This window comes from Cygnus olor, chromosome 3 (genome assembly GCF_009769625.2).
Source record: "Cygnus olor isolate bCygOlo1 chromosome 3, bCygOlo1.pri.v2, whole genome shotgun sequence".
In the NCBI taxonomy this organism is placed as follows: domain Eukaryota; kingdom Metazoa; phylum Chordata; class Aves; order Anseriformes; family Anatidae; genus Cygnus; species Cygnus olor.
Window position 1 is genome coordinate 114,972,325 of NC_049171.1, and position 24,739 is coordinate 114,997,063.

General features: G+C 47.5%; 1 protein-coding gene across 6 annotated transcripts in view; it reads left to right on the forward strand.

Moving 5' to 3' along the window:
- PAK5 (p21 (RAC1) activated kinase 5) overlaps window positions 1-24,739 on the forward strand; it is a 156,053-nt gene that overhangs the window by 47,860 nt on the left and 83,454 nt on the right. For 4 of the 6 annotated variants that reach the window (XM_040553979.1, XM_040553980.1, XM_040553981.1 and 1 more), the window contains one exon: window positions 9,392-9,595. The gene's annotated coding sequence lies outside the window, so the exon portion shown is untranslated. Of the gene's footprint in view, window positions 1-9,391; window positions 9,596-20,531; window positions 20,676-24,739 lie in introns of those variants that run through there. The other 2 variants (XM_040553983.1, XM_040553984.1) reach the window with 2 other exon arrangements.

Genomic DNA, 24,739 nt, shown 5'->3' on the forward strand with positions numbered 1-24,739 from the left:
GGCACCGCAGGAGGCTTCCAGGAGGCAGCCTGTGCCTCACCTCTCCTCCGGGCTTGGCCACAACGAGCCTACAGTCCTTGTGCTGACAAAAAAAAAGGGGGAAAAACATTATGTCTGCTAGATTTACTATTAAAAGCCTCAGAGCTCCCCTTTAGTATTGAAGCCTTGAAAAAGAAAACTGAGAGCACTTGGCATTTTATTTAAAAAAAAAAAAAAAAGGAATTTTTTAAAAGTGTGTTTTGGTTGGTTGGGTTTGGGTGTTTTTGGGGATATGTTCCTGAGGGCTCGGCAGAGCAGCAGGCGCAGCCCCGCAGCCCCGGCGCCTCCCGGCGGTCCAACGGCGCCACCTCGGGGCCGGCCGGGCTCCGGGCTGCCTGCTGCCGCCTCTGCTGTCCTGCAAGGGAAGGGGTGAGTGATTTCTCCGCTCGGTGGCTCGTCTCAGGCAGGGGAGAAGCATTAAAAGCAGCGTGCTGTTGTGGGTGTTGGAAATGCTCCAAAAGCAGCACGGTTTTCGTCCGCTGCTGCAACATCTGGGAGCAATCAAGACCTCAGGCCTGCCCTGGGTCTTGCTCTATTTGTAGTCAGCTTACCCTGTTCATGGGCACAAAGACGTTTTGCTGTTAGGAGACCCATGGGGCAGCAGTGACATATCCTATAGTTCCACTGCTGGCTGTCACCCAGCTTGGTTTTTGCACTGACACTACTAGGCTAACTCCTCTAAGGGTTTCTGCTGTCCTGCAGCTGCCTGGAAGGAAAAGAGGCCCCTGAGGAGGAGCAGTGAGTTTAGGCGATGTCGTTGGTGTAGTGCTGCCCTATGCCTCAGTCTGTGTGCTGCGTGAGGGGTTCCCATCAGTGCTGCGGTGACCATGGCATCCAGCGAGCTGTGGGGAGAGGCAGGCTCTGGTTCGGGCAGCCCCTTGCTTTACACAAGGTCTCCCAGTGGTGGTTGGTTTCCCCTTGCTCTTCTTGTGGGGTGTCTAGGAACTGTTCTTGTGGGAGAACGGGGTTCTGCTTTTGCTGTTTCTTAAGGATATAAACACCTTGGAAAGATCAGATGAGCCTGTACTTGAGGATTGCTCACCCCCCAGAAAAGGGGATACCTTTGTTGTGGAGGTTCCCTCCCTTTTGACTGTGGCTTGATTTGGCTATGCGGTTCAAAATGCCAGCTATAGGGAGCTCTATCATTTTAAAAACCTTGAGAGTGCAGTTAGCCTCTGTATAATGACTGAGACTTAGCTTATGGCTTTTCTAAACAGATCCTAAAGCTCTGGTTTTCTGTTGATACCACCATCGCATTCATGGTGCTGCTAACCGAGCAACAAAAAGCGATGCTTCTCTTAAAATCCACGTTCTTTGCAGTGGCACCAAGCAGCTTCAAGTCCACTGCTGGGCCCAAGGCTTCAGGCTGGTGCGGTCTTACTTTGGTCATCCTTTTGCTGCCTGCAGTACGGTGCCCATTCAGTGGGCATCTCGAGGCAGGAGAAAATGGAGCTGGTAAACACGAGTCCAGGGGCTGCTTGCCCTTGTAACTCAGCACCGTTGCGACAGGGCAGGTTTGTCCTGCTTGTACAGTGTGCTGGTTGAGCTGGGCTCAGTGCTCTGCTTGGCCTGTTTTCACCCCTCTCTGAAAAGGGAATACCAAGTAGAAAGTAAATACTTCAGCTATGTTAAACTGTATTGGTCTTACAATGTCATTCCTAAGTTTTGGGCTCATTCTGCTGAGGGAGCAGAGGTGAAGTTTCATTTTCCTGATTTGGGCTGCACTTGGGAAGGTTGCAGAGCTGAGAGCTGACAAGAGCAGTGAGAGCGCTCGGGGACACTTCAGTGGTCAGCAGCTTTGTCCAGGTGATCCAGTAGCTTTGGGGAGCTGTCAGGACGTAACTCTTATTGAAGCTGCTTCTCTTTCCTCCTGTTTGATTGAAATCCTTACTGCAAAGCATCACACCTGCATGAGAGGTGATCAGGAAATTCATTTTTACTGGGTAGGAAATTGATTTGTATTTCTCAATGAAAGGAAAAAATGGACTCTAAAAATTCAGATTTCTGTTGTTTTCTTCAAGCTACAAAGCACTGTTTTGTTCCCAAATGCAGGAATTACAATGCTTGCTTTGTTCCCTTCTTGTTTGCTTTTCCTTCTTTCACTTTTCCTTTTTTCGTACTGCTAATGAAAAAGAGAGAGACTCAAAAAAGAGGGGAAAGAATGGAGGGGGGTGAGAATAAACTTGATGTTTCTTTCCGTTTTTTTTTTTTTTTTTTTCTGCTAGAAAATAAAATATGTTTTTGATCCCAGTTCGGTTAGTCCAGAGAAATTGTATGCTAAGAAACGAGCCTATTCTCAAGTATTTATATCTCGCAGTGCTCTGATATGATTTTTACTTCAGACTTCTTAAAGGGAAGTAAAAATAGTGAGCTCCTAATGCATTCTCTTTTCCATTTTGGTACCAGTGGCAATAGTTGATGGTAATAAAACAATTCCTTCGCTTCTTATCTGGCCACTCAGTCTTTTCTGACTCCCCAGAAAGGTCCAAGCTGCATATTAACAGAGGTATATGAATGTCCTTTGCTGTTTGACACACTTTGCTGTTCTGGACGTGAATCTAAAGTAAAAAGCTGTCAGCTTGGGCAGATATGAACATCCCAGGTGTTCCACTGCAACTCGAGAAATAGCTGGCCTCTTGATTTATATACCTTGTTAGATGCTCTGCTCCTCTTCCATTTGCCTTTTTTTTCCTGAAGGCAAATTTCATTTCTTTTACTTGAGGCTTCTCGCTCACTGTTCGATATTGCTCACTTGTAGCCCATTAATTGAGCTGAGTGGGAGCAGAGGAGAAAACGAACAAGGCAATTAATAAAGAGCAGTACAGCAGCAAGCTGTAATGTATGGACAGGGTGTGTTGGTGACGCGCGTGGCTCCACTAAGAGTAACTTAAAGACGCACAGCCCTCGATGTCTGTCTGAAAAACACGCTGTGGGCACATAATTAAAGGCTGCATGATGGGGCACACACATTGCGAGGTCAAACATATTCCACTGATGGCATTAATTCATTCATTTGTTTATTCATAAACACTGACCTTTTCAGTTAGAATATTTGTTTGAGTTAAATGCACATAATTTCTTATTTTTTTTAAAGTGTACTACAGAAGTCTTTGAAACCTTCACAAAGATTATCAGTCGGTTTGGGGTCCTAAAGTTATAAACAAAGTTCTGTGTTAATTAAGTCGGGTAATAGATCAGCAGAAATAGAAAACTCGTGTCTTCTCTTAGATTTTGCCAGAGGGTTTCCTAGCCACTGGGGACTTGTAGTAGTAATGTTTTACAGTAGATATTGCAGAGATCACCATGCACGTTGCTGCTTTTCCTTAAATGCTTCTCTGACTTGGATCCCCAACCTCTTAAGAGGTGAGCTGTTCCTGAGGCAGTGTTGCTTGCAGAAATTGTCGATTCCTGGCATTCCCCCAACCAGGCTGTAGCTCTGGGCTTACCCTCCCAGCCCTGAGCTGTCCCCTAACATGAATGCCCAGCATTTTCCAGAGCATCCCCTGCAGCAGCCCAGTGACTTGTAGATCTGCATTTTCCCTTTCTCTGAACTTCAGCCCTAGGCTGACTCAGGGCCAGTGAGCCAGAATTTAAGTGAGTCCTTGCTGCTGTGAAGGCTTGTTTACAACAGAAGACATCATAATTATGATCGTGGCTGTCGTGGACTTGTAAAATAATTTGGGTTGGAAGGAACCTCAGGTGAGCGCCTAGTCCAATCTCCTCCTCAGAGCAGGTCCAGTTATCAGGAGATTTGCAATGAGACTGCTACAGCTGGCAGTGCTGTGGCTCCCAGAAATTCTCCCACTGTGGAGCCATTCAGAAACCCTCTGGACAGCCTGGCCTGGTTGAGCCTGCTTGAGCAGAGGAGTTAGACCAGATAATCTGAGCAGGTCCTTTCCAGCCTCAGCCGTTCCCTGAGGTTCTGTCATCAACCGTCAGTTTAGAGTGGACCGAAATGGATAGACTTGTAAGGAAAAAGTACAGAATTAGTCATAGGAATTGTTCGTTTAACATATTCATGAAATATTCAATTGGCTCTAAGTGCGATGAATAGAAAAATAAATATATAGATAAAAGAATAAAATAATTCATCAGAACAATTCCTCACCACTTAGAAAGGCAAGTGCTGCTTTCCCTCACTCGGTCTGCTCCATCTGCTTGAACTGCAGGCTCCTAATGCAAGACATCCTGCTTTTCTCTGCTTTAACTGCATCGTTAGCATGGCAAAGTGATGTTTAACAAGATAAAACAACCCCTTTTCCCATCACAACTCCTGAATGAGTTGGTATTATCCCAGTTCTGCAGCTCAGGAAACTGGGTCAGAAAGGAGAAGTGACTTGCTGGAGGCCACCAGAGAGCTTGGTGTCGGAGTGACAATGAGGGTGGAGGCACCCCAGGATAATCAGTTGGGTCCTGCCCTTTGCTGCATCCTTCCTACGCTGGAAAATGCCAGTAGTATCACATCTTTTTGTCCTTTGGAAGTGCTGGATGATGACAACTCTATCTCTTTGGATAAACACACCTTTAAATACTTTTCTTAAAACTGCAAGAGTCCAACTCCCAAATTCCTTTCCCAGTTCAACTTTATTTTTAATGCAGATTTTCCAACTTAAAACACATGGGCTTTTCTTGAGCGCTCAGACACCACATTGACATAAGCTGGAGCAGAAACCATATTTAGGAACCCCTGAAAATCTTCTTTAGTCAGAAGCTTATTAAATGCAGAGCAAAAAATACAAACAGCTAACTTTTCAAATGGCTGTGCTCTAGTTCTGGGCTTCCCACTTTTCTCCCTAGCACGACGACAGATGTGCTTCTGCATTCACCGTAGCTGAGCTCTTTCTTGAAGGTCAGGTGCTAGGGGTTTAAAAATGGTACGTGACTGAAATTAAACTGCCTTGCCTGTTGACACATCCTCTAGTTATGTGTGCCAGTATATAGTGTATATTCAGTGGCTTCTGCCACAGAGGCTTGTTTGTGCAGGAAAACAAAGGAAGCTGCCTGCAGTGAAGAGAGCAGGTACAGTAAGCACTCTGCTTCTAATAAGCCATGGTGGATGAGTCTTCCAGACAAAATTCCTCTTCAACAGCAACAGCCAAGTGCATGTGTGTCTGTGTTAGGTGGGTTTTTCACCTGTGATGATCCAGTATTTTACCTGATTTCGTTTCCTGTCTCTCCTCCTCTCTGGGCAAGTTACTGAGCAGCACCAAAGGTGTCATTTTTGGAGACCAATCTGGCAGAGCCAGATCAGGGGTTGGTGGCAATGGCGTTTGCAGGGGCTTGGCTGTAGCTTAAATCCTCTTTGTGAGTATCTTCCTTGCGGTATCCCTCACCTCTCTGGGCTCCTGCTCCAGTGTAGCAGGGCAGTGTCCACAGCCATCCCAGCGGCCCTCTGCTGGCCTTGCTCCAGCCTGTGGACACCCTTCTCCTCCAGAAGGCACCAGAGCACTGTGCATTTGCCATCTATTCCAGCCTCAACTCAGTCACCTCACCTGGAAAATACTGTGTGCTCCAGTATGGGTGAGTTGTGCTCTGCCAGTGGTGTTTTCCTGAGTGCTGTTTTCTGGTCCAGCTCCCGAGCAGTGTTTGGCACCTCCAGAGGGGCTTAGCCAGGCTGCCTCCCTGAACCCAAATCCCTGAATTTCATGTGAAGGCGTGCTGTTTGCAGGAGACAGGCAAATGATACTAAAATACGTCCCTGTGTCTCTCTTCTTTCCAGGTTACTAGAGTTAACCCAACTCTTTTTTTTTTTAAAGGGAGGGTTTTCAGGCATTGACATGCTACCTGTCTTGCACTCCTGCGATGACATGCCCTGCCTGAGCCAGGCTGTGGAAGAATAAAGGCACCTTTTTTGTACTGAGATCTGCTCGCACGTTAGGGTACTGAGCAAGGTGAGCAGGAAGGGAATGAAACATGCTGTGACCTAGCAAGGAGGCCAGGGGTAGGAAACTGGGATTTTTTTCAGCATGGTGAGAGACCTTTCACCTTCACCAGCTGAATGTGTGAGACAGCAGGAGCAGCAGCCTGGAGTACTGGTGGCTTCTGTTTACACAGTCCGAGTAAACGGCCCAGCTGATAAGGCTCAGCTTTCATAAGGCTGCAGGGCACTCTTCCAAACCTGGTCACCTAACTTCCTACCATCAGAGAAAGACCATGTCCAGCAGAAGTCAGTTCAGAGCAAGTACTTCTTCACTGCTGGAAAATCCACCTTTCTCCAAGGGCTTTCGGTAGAGACTGGGTTCCTATCTTGGTGTCCAATGTAGACTGTATGATTATCTTCTTCCTTGGTGCCCCGGGGGAGGGATCTCTTGGAACACCATGTAAGGTAGTGGATAGGATTGTGGCATCGATCTCCCTCTGTTTCTGGATCTCTTTAGCATTACATATTTAAGCTAGGTCAGTTATAATGCAGCTTGAAGCTGAAAGATGAAAGAGCTGCAATTAACACAATCAAGCCCATATTTTCTTATGCACAGCAATTGTTAATGTAGACAAGCAGACAAAGACCTCTCCCAGCCTGTGTGTGCATGAAAACTTAGCAACCACATCAATAAACTGCTCGTGGAGATGCTCTTGAATTTTTTTGTATTTTAGCCTTGTCATCAGCAACTTTTCAAGATAATTACGTTGTGTGGAATTATTACTACAGAATGAAAGAGCAAGCTCCAGGGTAGTTTGTCTCTATGGCAGTTCATTTTTCAGTGATATGAATGATGGTCTTAATCAACAGGTCCATGCAGTGGAATAAATTCCACGTCTCATCATTGCTTTGGGGTGCGGGTTATTTTCACTGATAGCTGTTTTTTGTAACCAGAAATAGCTCCTGCTGCATCCCAGCAAAGAAAAGGACATATTTACGTTAAATTAGTGTATTGTGCTTTATGGCTGACATTTGCTAGGATCTGGATGCCTACAGTGTTGAAAGAGAAACTGAATTCAGACTCTGTCCTCAGTTAATTCTTGGTCATCTTTCTGGAGGGGCAACTCCAAGTCCTTGTTCAATACGTAGCCAGCTGTTAGTTTGTGCCTTTCCTGTTTGCCCCTGCTAGTACTGAGCTGAGCATCAGTGGCAGTAGGTAATTAAAGTCACTCAGAGCCACCATTAACTAAGTGGATGCTTGTTAAGGCTGGTCTTAGTGTTGCGTACAAAGCGTGAGCAGAGCCAAGGAAACAATTAGGCTGTCTTGGCTCTTCTTCCAGCATTTTTCGTCTTCCCTAAAGATTGTTTAGGGAACAATTTCTTGATAATATTTTGTTGCCTGAAAATCAGGCAAAATCAATTTACCAGGTTTTTCAGCCCTTTGCCCAGGATGTAACTAGTGGCCATGTACCTCTGCGTAAGAATTCCTTGGCTGGTGAGCACAGCTCTCCAGCAGCCTTGGTGAATTTCTCAAAGTGGCCAAGATGCAGGAGGCTTGGTTTCATCAACGGGCTTGTACGCAAGTGGTCTTTATTCTGATTGCAGGTGAAATTAAACCAAGATTCTTTGTCTGAGTTTGCCATTCACCTAATGAAAAAGCTCATTCACATTTATTAATCTTTTAAATATGTCCATTTATAATTAAATATAGCTTCTTCACTAAGTATTAGGACATACCCCATACTCGGCTGTAATTGCTTAAATGTGTGTATTTATTCATGTTGACTCCTCATTGTCTGATGCTTTAACTATAAGATTTACTTGGGCTGGGTATTTTGGTTGTGTTTTGTTTTCCCGGCAACTTGTGTCAAGTAGCTCTGGGGTAGAAATAAGAACGCAATTAAACATGCAGAGAAGTGACATTCAGTTGAATGAAATAATATTAACCGTACTAGATTCAGAAAGAAAGACAGAGAGGAAAAAAAAAAGCTTATCAGATATTTTGCATTCAACGCTGGTTTATCGAGCAAAAAGGTAGTATCACTTGAAATCAGCAAATTGAACCAATTTATGGTCTCCATGTTCTTCTGATTTTTCTAACCAGCAGCTCTCAGCCTTGTCTCATTTTATTTACTGGTAATAAGCATCCTGCTTTTCCAACTCCAGATCTTTCAAAGCTAAAGCAGCAAGGTGAGAAGATGCTATATCTGCTGCAAGTTCCTTGTACTTAGCAAACCACAGTGCTAGCAGCATATCAGAGGCCCCTTTATTTTTTCCTCTGTGCAGCAGGATTCTTAAATGCTGGCCTTATAAAGGCAGAAAGAAATCACATATATTCAGTAAAGGTTAACCATTCACAGTGACACTATATTTATTAGCCTTGGAGTGGAGACCAAGGAAATTCATGTTTACTTTCTGTGTGCTTTAAATGTTCTTGAGAAGTTTTTATCTTTGGTCTTCCTGAAAGCTTTCCCTCTTGCTTACAGCATCTTAATGGCTCTTCAAAAGATGAATAAAAATTCTCAGGGAAAGTAAATCTGAGGAGCCGTACAGAAAAAGAACCAGTCTAAAACTGAAAACTGTTCACCTGGGAAACAAAAAAGATTGCACTGTAGCATGCAGTGAATACCTCTCTGGATTTTACTAAATTGCATTAGCACAGAATCTCGGGAGAAACACGAAGTAGGTAAAACCAGAAATACTTTAAATGATTTCTGGGATATTAAATTCACAGAGACCAAAGAATGTTGTGCTAGACTATTTATTTTGTACTACTGTGGGTAAGCCAGTGGATATGCACTTAATTTTCAATTGTAGGGACCAGCCATTACATGTACTGTGTGGGCCAAATCCTGCTCTTATTTGCAATTACTGAAATCTTACTGTAGCCAATAATCCTATGTGAAATGGGCAGCATTTCAGCTCTTGTGTGATGATACAAGTTGTGATAGAAAACAAGAGCAGAACATGTAACTCTTCTTTCCCACTATTTGCCCATAAGTGACATTGCAAAGATCCCAGCAAAGAAGAACAGATGACAGCAGCCTGTCCTCTGGAGAAGTGGCATGTTATTTTGAGCATTTTTTCAAAAGAAAATGACTTTTGGGGTCTATATTGGGTCAGGTGAGCTTCTGTCATCTGTGATCAATGTAGCATCTATGGTAAATGATGCTTGTGCTCTTTAACTTGTCCAGAATTTGTCATCTTGGCTGTTAGCTGCTGACTGACGGGTTTGAGCAGCTCTGGGGATGGGGGATCCTCCACTGCTCTACTCCAGCTGAATGCTGGTGGCCAGTAGCCATCGTTGCCAGGACGGCTAGATGGGGGAAGTCAGTGCCATAGGGTTTATTTAGAGACAGCCATGGCAGACTTTAAATAGTGACTGATTTAATTTCATGTTTTGTATTGCCAGGGTACTTGTGTATTTTCCAGTATTAATGACATTTTCCTGGCAGAACATTGCTGTATCATTTGCTCTCAACTTGCTTCCAGGTCCTTGTCTGGCTTCCTTGTGGAAATGACCCAGATTTCGAGATGGAAGTTCCCAAGAGCGATGAGTACTGTCTGTGCATCATCATCTGCACTGTGCCTACTACGACGGCTTCCATCTGTGTGAGCTTCTGAAGGATACCTGCATGCCACTGTCAAACAGCAGAGCCGTATCCTTAGCACCTTGTTCTCTCGAGAATCATCCAGGTACCGAAACACTAAAAGCAATGCTACCAGTGTCCCTAATATATGCACTCTGGGCTTCTCTTGCTTGGGGGCAGCAGGTAGCATTTCTCAGGGGGAGGCACTGTGCTCAAGCTGTTCAGTAATGCTTCTCACCCTCTCACCTCCTGACTACTGAGGTCCGGGTTGCTGGATGAACACTTTGGCTTGTAGCTGAGGAGAGAAGCACTTGCTGTAGATGGTGATATTCACATTTGCTTCCTTATTGACATTACAGCAAGGGAGAAAAAAATCTGTCCCAGCTAGTAGCCCCATAGTCTTAATAGATTGAGATCTCCAAAATTTTACCTTATAAATCCTACATTTGCAGATCAAAACTGGCATATGGCTCTGTGTGCATGCAACAGGAAAGCACAGAAAACAGGAGGCTCACGCAAAGCAGAGCGATAATCAGTAATAGCACAATTGTCATCACTTATGCAATTATAATAATGAGTATTGTGATCCTCATTGTAATATCACGGCTTGCTATTGCGGTAAGAGGTGTATATGTTTCTTTAGTGTATTTTATTTTTAAATGAAAAGGGTCAGATAAAGGAAGGGAACTTTAGTGACAAGGTGCCAAACTGGAAATAAGGGGTATCTGGGCTCCCAGAGAATGTAAGCTGAGTAATCAGATCCACCCTGCTTTGGTTCTTCACTGTTGACTGGAAGAGGAAGCGTGCTGGTTTTCTGGAGCCACAGATCTCCTAGCCCTCAACACTGTGCAAGTGACTGCAGTGTCACCGTGCCTGCACCTAAATCCAAGCAACTCGTCAAGTCCGCAGGCATTACCTAGGATTATCCAAAGGCATCCTCCCCCTTGGTACCTCCTGATGGCAAAGCTAGCAGAACTCAGCCATCCCCATCTTCTCTTTGGGTCTGTGGCACAACAGACACGTCGTGCCCCAGCAATGCTCCCCGGGGAGTCGGGTGCCCGCATGCCTGCCACCCGTGGGCTGAATCCCCCGGGATGCGCCACCCCAGCAGCGCCTCTCCGGCAGCGGTACCCGCAGAAGAGGGGGATCTCTCGTTGCCATGACAATCAGCCTGTCGGGATGAACATTTCTTTCTGCAAACGGCAGTTCAAAGCTTAAAGCGATGCTGCTGCCTCTGAGTGCCTGCTAGTGCCATGTGCAAACATAGCTGGGCAAAGCCTTAGGAAAATGAGGGGAAAAAGGAAAAAAAGCCAGCTGGTGCTGTGCTCCCTTCCCCACTTGGGCTCCGAGCAATGGGGGAAGCGATTGCTTTCTGCGTCTTCGTTCCCAGCTCTGGCACAAATCAAATGAAGCCTCCCTTCCCCCAGCAAAGCACATGCACTAAGCTGGAACATGCCAGAGTGAAAACGGATTAAAAAGAAAACTCATCCCTGCCGCTGCAGATGGGTATACAGCAGTGAGATGGAGGGTGCTCTGCTCCAGGGCTGCAGACTGCTGCTGCTAATGGGGGGCTCAAAGCAGTACGGTTGGGGGTCCTGGGGTATCCACTGTGCCCTCCTCTGCCTTCTGCACCTCTAACAGCAATGGGCCTGGAAGGGCATGCACAAACCTGCTGTGGGTGTGAGCCCAGGAGTGCAGGAAAAGCTGGAGCTGCCTCTTGCCACACTGGGGGGAGCTCCTGAGACAGGAAAAGCACTGCAGCATGCTCCGGCCCTCCCAAGTTACACCCCAAGACCGTAAAAGCAGGTATATTTCAGGATGCTCTTGATAGCAGATGCTGGAAGACAGGTTGTTTCTTTTCAGGCGTTAGATCCTGAAGAGTCAAGGTATTTTTCTCCTGTGTAGATAGGCCTGGTGTATATTTTAGACACTCTTATGTAAAACTCTTATGCATATAACTTTTTACATAGGGAATCTGACTTTCTTAGAGCCGTATGACCCTGGGCGCTGGGAGGACTGAACTTCCAGGTTTAGGTGACACAGCCTTGCACTGTTGATGTCCTTTTCCCTCATCAGCTGTCCCACAGACTGGGGGACCTGTACCAGCAGGTGGGGACCCTTTCAGCCAGCCCCATCGAGAGAAAATCAAGTCAAAAATCCTCGCCCTTGCTACAGTATTTGGCTGCCATTGAAATACAGGCTAAAGCTGGTGAAAACCTCTAAGAAGTGAATACAGGATAAGGACAAATAAGACTGTATTTCTGTTGTGCTGGCACTTTTCTTCAGTTTTTGTTTCTACTTGCTTCAGCCGCTGGATGCTGAGCAGTGATGATAAACCCCAAAGGCTCCATCCTGTGTAGAGGGGATGTCTCCAGAGCAGCGAGGCTCAGCAGGGCTTATACCCTGGGATGGAAGACCCAAGGTAACCCCACAACAGCACCTGGCAGAGGATGCAACAGGGGCATGGCTACGAGGTGCGATCTGTGGCCAGACTGACTCAGGAGTGATGAAGGGCTCTCAAGCCATGGTCAGTTGGATGCAGCATTCCCAGAAAGAGCCAGGACCACGCTCCCCAGAAAATGCTGCTTTTCCCTGGCATTGCTGGGCCAGCTGGAGTGGATTAAGGGAGGAATCCCTCATTTGGGAAGGGGGGACTCCTTAATCCCCGAAGGATTTAAAGATCCTAGAGAGAGTAATCACAGCTAGATTAGTGTCTGCTGGGGAGCACGGTGGGAGATGGCAGTGTGGCACCGCCAGCCCTGAGCTTGGTCTTCACCTGTGTTTGCAGCTTCTTTTTCCTGCCCTGTGTCTTAGATGTACTCAGGCAGTTGAAGATACAAATCCCACTGAAAAGAAGACATTACAAAAGTGTTTCCATATTCAATCCATGGGGGGTTTCCTCCAGGTGAGAGCTGTGTAAAACATGGCTTGGGCAGGTGACAAATGGGGAGGGTTTGCTTGCAGCTGTCCTTTTGGTGCTCTCACAGTGCTTCTGCTGTAACAGACCAACCAAGCCTTTAGCCAGAGGAGGTGCCTGGTGACAGACACAACCTGGTTAGGGCCATCCCTGTGCTCCCCAGAGGTAAGCTGGCCTGCAGCCATGCAAGGACACCTGTAGGTATTGCCTTGGTGACAGTTCCCCAGGATTGGGACTGTAACTTCTGTGGTTTGTGCTGACTATGCCAAACCCAGCTTCTTTGGCAAGGTGCAACTTCTCTTGTTCATTTCTTTGAAGCCCAATCCCTATAATGTGGAATTTTTGTACAGCTATAGTATAAGTAAAGCCTTTATGCCAGCCAAGGCATGTTCCTGCTGGGAGATCCTGCAGCAGAAATGGACTGTATTGGCTTTTGGAACTGGCCCTGGTTATTGCCACTTATTATCACCATTATTCCCTTTGGGCAATACTGAAGGCCCCTCGGCACACTGCCCCAGCCTTGCAGGGGGGGCTCATCACCTTGGCTTTTGATCCATTTATTATGTTCCAACAGTCTTCTTTGCACATGCCTTTGCTTTCAGTTTTCAGATCCTCTGGACCCCTTCCTGCAGGCTTTTGTCGCCCCCCTGATGCTCTTCTGTCTGGGGGTGAGCTTAAAGCCCTCTCCTTCTTCTGTATGAACCCACCCTCTGAAAGCGACATCACTGATGAAGTAAATATATCAGCACAGCAGAAAGGAAAGCAATGTAATAACAGAGCTGCCAAGAGCCTGGTGCCCTTTGCTTAAATCACAGGAACAGACTGCAGCAGGGCAGGGGGCTGTTCTGATCCACTAATATTTCCAGTGTGAATTTTGCACAGGACAGACTGTTTCAGCCAAGATCCTCTTTAAAGCATTAATTGCCTGATATCGAAAGGAATTCAGTAAATACCTCCAAAGATCTGATCCCCAGTCTCTGCCATTTGTTGCTGGATTGAGGGACAGTGTTTTTCCCTTTCCCTCCTTTGCACGTGTTCAGCCACGCTGCTGCAGACTGAGTTCTGTGTGCATGCCACCAGTGCCTGCTTCCAGGGGACTCCGCTTGAGAAGTGCCTGAATGTGGCTGTAAGTGTGTAAGCCTCTGAGGACCAGGACTGGTTTGTTGTGTGTGCCAAATGGGATCGGAGGTCTCGGTCTGCTTTCTAAACCAGGTCGGCCGATGTTAGCAAGGCAAGCAGAGCAGGCAGCCTGGTGCTGCCTCCAGCTGTGCTCACAGGAGACCCAGAACGGTACCAGCAGAAGGGCTGCAGGGAGAGAACAAGGTGTCTTGGCAAACCTGCGCACGTTTCTGCAGTAGCCCAGAGAAATCCGTTTGCAGCAGGTTGTTCTCCATCTCTCGTGTGTGGCCATCAGCGTAATTGTATAGTGTGCAGGGTGCTCAGAGGAGATAATGCTACCCAAGAATAACAGCTAATAGGGAGGAGTGGTAGACAGATGAAGGATTTTTATTGCTGCCATATGCTTTAAAAACCCATCGTCTCTCTTGCTACAGTTGTAGACAGGAACTTCTTTACCTTGGGAATTTTAGTACAACTTTAAAAGAGCCAGGCTAGCAGTGTCAAGGAAGTAACCACCTGCTCGTCCGTTGGACACCTTCCTGCTCCTGCGTGCACTCCACATCTCTTCAAAGCACCCTGCCCAATGTGGGCTCCTTCCTGTTTTTTCCACCTTGATCCAATCAGTGTCTCTTCCCTGAGATGGGACACTCATTTACTTTGAAAATAGACCACGAAGACAGCCGAAGAGTTTTACTTCTTCAGGTTGCCTGTCTGCCAGAGGGCATCCTGCCGAGAGGCAGGAGATGGATCAAAACCCGCATGGGAAATCTCTCTGAAACTGCAGTGCTGGTTTGAGCGTCTTGTCACTAACCCGCCAAGGTTAGCGCAGGAAAGGCTGGAGCTGATTTTTAAGTCAGCATGCTGCTGGGGAAGGAGGGGAGGGATGTCTTGGCAAAGCCACTGGCCCATTTGCTCTGACTGCTAAAGGACACGAGGTGGCTTCTGGTGTCAGAGGAAGGAAATGAGCGCTGGTATCTTCAGCAAACTAATTTCAGGCTTGTACCAATTCCCCTTTCAGTTTAATATAATCATCTTCGGTGTCTGCTTTACAACAATGGCTTTGTACTGCTAAACCTTTGCTGTGTATTAGCAGAGGCAGCTGGAATTTGAATTTGATTTTGGCTGTAGTGAGAAACCCTATACCCAGCACTTGGCAAATCTCTTGAATGCAGGAGCACGTCAGTATATAAATTTGCTCTGATCAGTATAATTCTGAAGGCTTAAGTAAGAGAGAGAGAATATATTCAGGGTACTTTGATACTGGTAAAGGAACTATAGAAAATATTCTACCAGGTGATTGCAATTATGCTATTCTACAATATTAGCCTACCTAGGATTTTCTGCAAAAAACTTGTAATAGAGAAATGCTTTGGGTTGCCAAATACTCTTAATGCAGTCCTTTGTACACTGCAGTATAAGGGTGAAGTACAAGTGCACGTGGATGAAGTGACTGGTGAGAGCAAAGAACGGCAGGAGCTGGACTAATGCAGGGATGGGGTGGTGGCCGGGCAGGATCGGGGCCAGGTGGCACATCTGTAAAATGGCACCTGGGGAGATGCAGAGCACGCTGAAATGGCAGCGGGCTGGACTGCCTGCGTTTGCCCCTCTTCTCATTTGTGCAGAACTCCTGCTGGCTCCTTTGCCGTGCAGGATGCCAAACTAATAGTCACTCTTGGCATTACAACGTGTGTAGGACTCAGGGTCTGGCCATATGCTGAAACAAAAGGAAGTACTTTGGTTTGCGGTTTGGGGTGGGAGCTGGAGGCGTTCCCAGTGACTGCCTCTGCTGACAGCTCGCGTCCCTTTGAAACCTGTCCAGCTTCGAAAGGAGCAGCATCTGACCCTGCTGACTCTGCAGCGGTGTGCACAGATGTATGAACCCTACCGCGCCGCTGCAAGTTCTGGGTCCTGGCCGCCCTGGAAATCCCTGGGGTCTGCTTTTCTTCTGGAGTTGCTGTTAGAAGGAGGAGAGCTTGGTACCTGCCGGGTGGGGAGCCAGGGCTCCTGGCAGCCAGGCAGTTCGCCTGCGGGCTCGTTGCTTTGTGAGAAAGACGTGAATTTTTAGAGAGGATTCTCTTTACTTAGCAAAAACAAGTGGTGCCAGAAAATGGGAGCACATGGTTTTGAGGAGGGGCTCAGGTTCTGCTCTCAGCAGAAAGAGTTAAAAACTATAGTAATAGCAGTGACTTTGCTGTTTGAGGTTGTATGGGCAGAATAGAAAATGGGGCTTGGATGAAATATCATTATCAGTGTTGTGGGCCTGATAACTGAGCGTTGGCTGCCTCTGGAAAAGCAGTAACATGAAGAGGTGACCCTTCATTCCCATTGCCTATGCTGGTTTCTGGCTTCCAAGAAGTAACCTGAACATTGTGATTTACTGAAGTGCTGGTAAAAGAAATGCAAGTTATATAGCCTGCCAACCCTCTGAGCCCAGATCTTCTGAAACTGAAACAAAAAGGGAGCCTTCCCATTTCACGCATGCAGGGAAGGAGCGATAATTTCGAAGCGCCAATGTGTGACGGTGCTCCAGGACTTCGGAACTGATGCTTGCTCATTCCCCGCTTGAGGCTGTAGCTGCCGCTGTGCAAAGGGACAGAGCGGGTGTTATTCCTCAGGGACCTTCACCAGGAGGTTTGCACAACCGCTGGGTTCGGTCTGCTTTGTTCCCAAACCCACCATTCCTGGCATAGCCCAGAGGACCCGACTGTGCAGGCTTGAGGACACAGTCCTCATCCTCAGCTGTTGTGTCGAGAGGTTATTGCCCGTTAGCAGAGGCTGCAGCTCCTTCCAGCCTCTGCTGTCTAACCTCTAACCCATCACTGAGCCTGGCCACTGGGAAAAGCTGTGCTAGATGCCTGCTCATTTGTCTTCTCCTGCTGCCAGCAGGTGACCAAGCAAGCATCAGAGACTGCACCATGGCTTCAGAGCAGACCCATGTGAGATTTGATGCCTTGCAGCTTTTCCTCCTCGGGCTCATAGATCAGTGTAGCAGGAGATGGTTTGTCTCGTGGCGAATAGCTGAGTGCGGGCCAGTTGGCAGCCCTGCGCGGGGAAGTCTGTGTTAATAACAGAGCTGGGGTTGATGTACGGCATCGCTGAAATGGATTGACAGATTTGCAGAGAGCAACTTTCATGCGTCCCATATGTTGTTGGCTTCTTCTGGGTGACTTTAAAAGAGGGGGAAAAAAATCTTTTGCTGTAAGAAAGTAAGATTATTAGTATACCTGGGGATTGTTTAAGCAACTCTTTTTCCCCTTCTAGCTTGACACGATATGGTCAAAAAACAGCAAAAAGGCATCAATTAATCATCTTAGGTGTGTGCACAATGAATTAAGTAGATACAGTTTCCTGTGGCTCTGATAGCAGGCACAGGAAAGTTCCCATAAAATTTGGGAAGTTTTGCTCCCTAAGAATGGCTGACCTAACATAGACTGGCAAAGTTATAATGCTGCTAAATGGCATGGTAAGTCTAGGCCACGCTGACTTATACCTGCTAGAGATCTGGCCTGTTATCTGTACTATAACTTTCCAGGAAGCATGAACTTTAGCCCTTGGGTCAAACAAGAACTTTTCTGAGAAGTGCTAGTTTTGCTTCTCTTTGTTTCATTTAGGCAAACACGTGCAGCACAGACCATGAAGTCCTGATGAAGTGCCATTGTTTAATACTGAAAAAATGCACATTCGATATAGTTTGCATTTCCTAAAATCTGTATTATTTATTTGACAGTATATTTTTCCTTGGAAAAAAAAAATCTGCAGTTATTTATTCATTCTCGCCCCTTGGAGAGCTTGCTACCATCTGTTTTTCTTGGCTTTCCATCACCCTTTTTTTTTTTTTCACTTGTTCTTCTCCCACTGTGCACCACTGAAGGACTATACTATACATTATCTCATAGCCAAATTATGCAGGGTATTGTAAACATGTTGTAAACTTTGCCAGCTGCAAAGTCAAGGGCTCTGAGAGATCTTGCTAAGCACTGGAAACGCTCTTTGAAGAAAGAAGGCAGCCTTTTGGAAGCAGATTTGCAGGGCAGCGTGACATAAAGGTATGATACTGCTTTTGCAAAATGCTGGAGGAAGAAAAGCAACAAATAATTGTGCTCTCGGATCACCATAGCTTTACCATAAAGACCACAAAGTCTCTGAGACAGTATCTGCTCAGAACCCACTGCTACAACCCAGCGCAGCTCCTGCGTGCAGGTGCCAGGGCTCTGCACCCCAGTGGGCGTAACAGGGATCAGGGCCTGATGCAGCCCCGGCACTGCTGCGCTTGTGGCCAGGACAGGGCCACACTCAGCACACTGCAGGGCTGGAGGCCCCCGCACGTCCCGGGGTTGTCCCCTCTGTTGGAGAAGTGATGGCCGCACCCGGTGTCCTGGGAGGATGCTTCACGTGCAGCATCTCATGCTCTGAGTTGCAGGGCTACAGCCTCATTGCTGGCCTTGGAAATACAATTTTAAGGGGGGAATTAGAGGTGTAAGGATGACGCTGAAAAAAATCTACAAGAAATACCCCTAGTTCTAGATCTTTGTCCATCTCTTGATACTTGAACAATCAGGTAGCACGCTCCCGCTCCACCCAGCATCCTTCGGCCGTCATCTCTGGGCAACTGCTCGCAGCTCTTGAAAGGCTGAGTGCTTCCAAGATAAATAGCTGGCCAGGACATTCATCTGCAATGTTTAGGGAACTCAAAGCCGTCTTTTAAATTATTCCATCCATACTTCATCTTCCTTTCCAGCAGTTAGTGAAATGCGTCGCAAGTTCAGTCGTACTTACATAATATGGCTGGGAACGGCCTGTGACTTATTGTCCTATTCCTACTATTTCTACAGTGTTAAGAGCTTAAGGGAGAAAAATTGCTTAGCTGAGTAAGATTTATTTTTCTTTTTGCAAGGGATGGATGATGGTCTTTCAGCCCTGGAAGTATTCTAGTGAAAGCTGTTTCTTCCCTGAAGGGTCTTTTATTACTGTTATGGGCACACGTGCATAGGCTTGCACACTTGTTAAAGGGCTTTGATTTAAATGAGGGACTTTAATCAACAATTTCCATCATGACTTAAATCAGCTAGCAGGAAACACAAAATTGATTATTTAAATTAATCTTGTTCTTCATTTGTACTTTTTAATTATTTTCCTAAGGAACAAATGGTAGTGATTCACTGGTGCCTAGTGCTCTCTTTCACTTATGCTCAGGATATGCTATTATCATATTTATTTAAGAATCTGCATGGTAAGTCTGAAGTTACTTAACGCTTTCATTTTATGTTCTAAATTGATGGCTGACACCTCTAGTACGTGACTAATTTTAATGCTAATCTGTGTCAAGGTGTGCAAGCCAAGTAAGAAACGTACATTAGTTAGTGTCTTCTAATTTAAATCACAATAAATCTTAAATATGATGGATATACAGTGTAGGGAGAAGAGTGCAATTACCAAAACTTATTCTGCATTTGGAGGACGTTCTGAACATGGAATATTCTTGCAGACCAGACTGCCTTTCCAATCACCAAACCCTTATAAGGGCTCATGTTGGGAAAAATAAAATAGCCTGTTATCTCTTTGGTTTCGATCCCTGATTGTTTTCTCCATGTTTAGTGAACTGAAGGAAGGGAAGTCTTTCTGGGCATGTGGAGGGGAAACATCTCTGTAATTGGCTTGGCAAATACTTCAGTCACTTCAGTAGCTTGACTTCTTGAAAAATTAGTAGGGGCTTATTTCTATCTACGATATTATTGCAGTGCAGGCTAGGCCATAATATTCAGTGCCATCAATTCAATTTTAATTTAAATCATTGAATTTTAAAAAGTGTAAATACGTTTATTATATATATTTAATATCTAAAATCCTATGCTCCCATTTTTTTGGGAAAAGGACTTACTGCATTTTCATCCTCCTGGTTTTGCATCAGTGCTACCTCAGGGCACCTACGGTGAGTCGAGGAGCCGTATCTCTGATTCATGCCACCGTGTAAGAAAAAGCCGAAAGCAGAGTGAACCTCTTTGGGAAGGCTTTGGGGCCTGTGTACGCACATATATCTGTTTTTCCAATCGAAGAAGTTACAGAGTCAAGTTCATCGTTCAGGTAGTTCAGCTGAGGCTAGTTTCCAAGTTAGGTACCGGGCTGTTTGTCGGCTTTGCCCATCAGATCCAGAGCTCCTGGGGTGCGCAGCCCAGGGTTTGCCATCACGGACAGCCATGCCTGCCTCCTCTTGGGGGACTTGTAGCCAGTTGCCCCCCCTTCTCCCAGCACCAGCAGGATGGGGGAGGGCTTCTGCCACCTCCTCCCTCTGCGCTCTTGGAGCAGCACCGGGCCCCTCTCCCCGTGCTGTAATTTAGCAGTCGTCAGCCCGCTGTGACAATTCACTCGGACAATTTCCTCCAAACCCCGCTTGAGACTGAAGATAAAATAGCAGAGGCTCGATTTCTTTTTCCCCTGCCAGAAGCCATATGTACAGCGCCAGGAGTACATATACACAAGGAGTACAGCACCTTGTATTGCAGACACGTCATTCCTGCTGCCTCGGAGCGAGGAAACCTCTGCCTCGTCCGGCGTTAGCTCTGCTCGGGGGCACCAGGGCAGTACTCGGCTTCGTGGTGAAGTCTAAGCACGGGATTTTTTATTATTACTGTAATACTTCTGTTACGGTTGGGCCTGATTTTATCGTTATTACTTCTGTTCTTAGTTTCTCAGAAGCCTGAACATCCTTCAATGCCTACTGCAAAACCTCCGGAAACCCCCGGAGAGCAGGAGCAAGGGGGCGGCTTCACCACTGGCACCCACCGAGGGCAGCGTGCGCTGCGTTGGCCCTAACCGGCCTGGCTGCCAATTTCCCATTTCGGGGGTTGAATTAAAGCACTCCTGGGTTTCCGGACAGCCTAAATCCAACCCCAACCCAACCCAACCCAACCCAACCCAACGCGGCACCTCCCGGCGCGCGCTTTCCCCCGGGGGGGCGTGGCCGCGGCAGGGGGCGTGGCCTCTCTGCAGACCCCGCCCACCTCGGGGCGGGGCCCGGCGGCGGCACCTGCGGGCCGTGCGGCTCCGAGCCGAGCCGAGCCGAGCCGAGCCCGCCCGAACCGAGCCGAGCCCGGCGGGCGCCGCCCGGATGCGGCGGGCGCGAGAAGATGGCGCTGGGGGCGCGGCGGCAGAGGTAGGGCTGGGGACGGGCTGGGCTGGGCTGGGCTGGGCTGGGGGCCGGCAGCCAGCACGGGGCCGGCAGCCCGGGGCGAGGCCGCAGGACGGCGCCTTTCGCTGCCCGGTGCCCGTCGCAGCCCGCGGGTCCCGCAGCGAGCCGTCCGCGGGCTGCCTGCCCGCCCTGCCTTTGTTACGCGCCGGCACTGCGCCCAGAAACACGGGGCTGGCCCCGGATATTCCGCCTCCAGCCGAGGGGCTGCCACCCTGCTAGGGGCACCGTGCCTGCCTTCTCGGGAGGGTCACCATCACCACCCGTCTGGCAGCCGTTAATTTCACAGTTGTTGTCGTTTTGATGCTCTGTTCCTTGCGTTTATTGTGGGTTTTGTGCTCTGCTGTTTGCAAGAGGAGGGCAGAAAGCCGGTACCTGAGGTAGGATGCGTCCCTGTTGTCTGTAAGCACCGGCTGCCAGGGAGCCGTAGTCGCTCCTCATCTATTTATTTATTGCCCTAATTGCACTGTGAAACTTCCACTGACACCGGGCAGGACCAAAGCAGAGAGCCAGGCTCCCCGTCCCCATGTGAGCATCGCTGCTGCCATTGGGATGGACCCGTTGTCGCCTGGAGGTGCTCCTGGAGGCTCTGGGCATCTCCCAAGGGTGATCCCAATGTGGATTTAGTGGGCATGCAGGACTTGTGGCTGTCCGCACACCCATGAGCAAGGTTTAGCGGAGAAACATTTCCATTACCTGAAAAGCTGAGGCTCACAAAATGGCCCTTTGCATTGTTTCCTCCTGCTGAACCACCACTGTACTGCTGCTTCTGGGCCGCTGACCCACTGCCCTCCCTATGGCAGGGACACGGGGCTAGGCGCTGAGTCCGAGCTGCTGCTGCTGCTGGGTTAGAGCTGCTGGGGCTGGTCCTTGGGTGCTGCTGGGCTGCTCCTTTAGGGCAGGCTGCTTTTGGGCTTTGTTGTGTCTTAGCTCCTTTGAGGTTGATGGAAAGCCTTTGTTCAATCCGGAATTAAGGTTTTGCTCTAGCAAACAAATTAATTTGAGACAGACTAAGTAAAAACACAGCTTGGGTTGAGGAAAAGGCAGTGTCACTTGTTTTGAAAGTGCTGACGCAAAACTCCCTTATTTTCTCCTTGCTTCAAACACTTTTTACAAATGCTTTTGATCGAGGTGAAACTGCGCTTTCAAGAAGAGATTAATTTTCCTCAGATGACTTCAGCCCAGTCTGTCGTGGTCCTGCCTCGCTTTCATGCAGCAGCTGAGAGTGGCGTTACTCATTTTTGCATTTTTTAACCTTACCGTAAAGAAAGGAGAGCGAACCAGTCATTGTGTGTGTGTGTGTGTAGTAAATCCTGTTGCTTGTGTAATGACTTTGGCTCTTTGGCATCCCTGTTCGCTGTTCCTGGCTACCTTCATCAGTCCCAAATACAGTAGGTATTTGGCTTTCGGTGAAATCTCAGTTCCTGATGGCTAATCCTACAATGAAAATATGTCACCAGGGTGCTGTGAGTTTGGGAAATAAAATGCTTTGCAAGAAACTTGCTCAGAAGCATAAATTTCTGACGTCAGTTGGCTAAGAACAAACTTCTTGTGGTGCTAGTTAACAGGAACTGAGTTTTGCTTTATCTCATTGGCCTCGCCTCCGACCGCTCGTTCAGTACAGAAACGGGTAGATGTTATGAGAAGACTCTGCTTTTTGGCATCAGCTGGGGACATAACTTGGGTTTAAGTTGTGTTCAAGGAGAACTCCAGCTCCTGTGGCTTGGGCGTTGCCCATGAGGTGGTGCTGGCACAGATCTGCCACGGGTACTCTGTGGTTTCAGGGAGGAATGGGGAAAAAGGAAGGGGGGGGGAAGCACCTGCAACCCTGTTCTTCTGCTCAGATCCCACTCAGACTTGACACTTCAATTACTGCTTTGAAGTTGCTCCAATTAAGAACCTCAAGTGTCTTCCACAAACCTGTTCAAATTCATAAATCCTCTCCGTGTTTACTGCCTTATTTTGCAAAATCTAAAACCAGCAGTCTGCTGTGTACCATCCGCTAAAGCTGTTAACAGGTGTCTGTGGGTACTGCAGTACATGTGAAGGGTTTCTGGAGTGTGCATAGGCCCTGAACAAAGCCCTCCTGTTAAAATACCTTGGGATGTCCCACTCTTAGTGTTGTGTTTTGGCTCATGGTGCTGTTTGTCCATCCTGATGGCGTTTCTTGGGCCAGCTCTGCTTTGCTCCTTGCTCAGCTCAGGGGAGTTTGGTCTGCTGCAGGATTTGGCTGATTTTCCCTAGATTTTGGTGGAAGCTGCATGAACACTCAGGCACCCGTGTGGGATGCTCAGTGGTTGCAGCCAGGTAAAATCAGAAACACAACAATGGAAATGTCATGGGGCTGATGTCCCTCACGCCTGGAGGACATATAATTTCATCACCTCGTACTATAGTCTATTAATATATCTCCGTTTGTTTTATAATTTATTAAAAATTGTCAATGTCATATTAGTAGCCATTTGAAGCGTGAAAGGCATTTTATATGACTTCTTGGTCAAAAAACTGGTTGGCAGAGCCACCAGAGCCTTGATTCCTATGGCTTCCTTCCTTGTGGCTTTCCAGGTGCCCGATACAGGCTTATCGCTCTTGCTTGGTGGCAGCTGCAGAAAGTATCTCCCAAATCTCCTGGTACAGAACTTGATTTGAGGCAGCTGCCCCCTATTACAGCCAGCTTCAGCTGGCGATGAGGGATGTGAGGAGCCCTGCCTGATGGAGAGAGCACACCTGCATTGGTTTTGTTCTCCAGGGGAAAACAGCTGAAAACTGGAAAGTTTCAAAAACATCAACAGCAGAGCACCAAAAACCAGTCAGTTACGAGGCCGTTTAAAAGGGGAAAAAATAGACAGATTTCAGGGCTCTCTAATGATATTTAATGTTCAGGTAACTCTGATTAAGCCGTTAATCCATTAGACCACGCCGATTCACCAGGGAGCTGCAGTCTGTGCCGCGTTTCAGCGTGCCTGTCGCCAGGCTCAGCAGGGCTGCAGAGCTCGGTGTCGTGTTTGGAGGGCTCTCTCCTGCCAGGAAGGTGGAATATTTTCTATCAAAATGAACATCTAGCTCTCTTACTTTGTTTTTTATTTTTCCCCTGGGGAAAAAGGAGTGTCACAGGGCCTTCGGGGCTACAACCTGCCACAGCATTTGGCTCTCGCAAGGCTCAGCTACGTTGTTGAAAGCAGCCGTCTTGCAGCTCTGGCACCAAACACAGAATTTGCGCCCAGCCTTGTGCCTTAAATGCCCAAGGCCTATCCCTTTCTGAGCAGTGCCTGTCCTGCAGTGACACAGGAAGCATGTACTCCTGTCGCAGAGTGAGCCAGGACATGCAAAGTCACTATTTTGCATCATTTCCAACTGTTTGCTTTCCTGGGGTGAGTCAGAGTGCTACCACTTACTGAAGATGCTCCTGTAGTACGAAGGTAACTACGTTTCAGAGCAGACAGAGCTCTGAAAATACTGAATATTTCCTTAAATCAAATCAACAAAACAAAAATCTATGAATTAAGTTCAGTTCTTTTACAGGCCAGGCTGCCCTTTCCTATTTCTGACCATTCTTATCCCCTATGCAAAGCTTGTACTAAAACACCAGAGATACACACACATTTTTCTGTTTACATACCATGAACCACCCCGACTGGGGTGCTGCTGACACAGGGTGAGACATGTTTTACCCTGGGGAGCTTTCTGCATGAGGTGCACCGGCTGCTTGTGTGTGTGCAATGTGCTGGGGTGAAGACAGAGGAGCGGCACACCTCACTCAGGCACAGCACCTGGCAGGTGGAGGCAAAGGGCTTTCGTGATCTCCCGGCTCTCATGCTTTTCTTTCTGGGCTCTCCTGGGTTTGCTCCGTGCGCCAGCTCTGCTGTTAGAGCTTGCTGCTAGCGAGCAGCGCTGGCAGCAGCGGGACATCCTCTGGTGTCACACGGGGGTGGGAGCTCTGATCTTGTTGAACAAAGATGTTCTGCCAAAAATAGGTTAAGCCAAAGATCTCAGATGCCAAAAATAGCAGTAGAGATTTTCCTTTTTTTTTT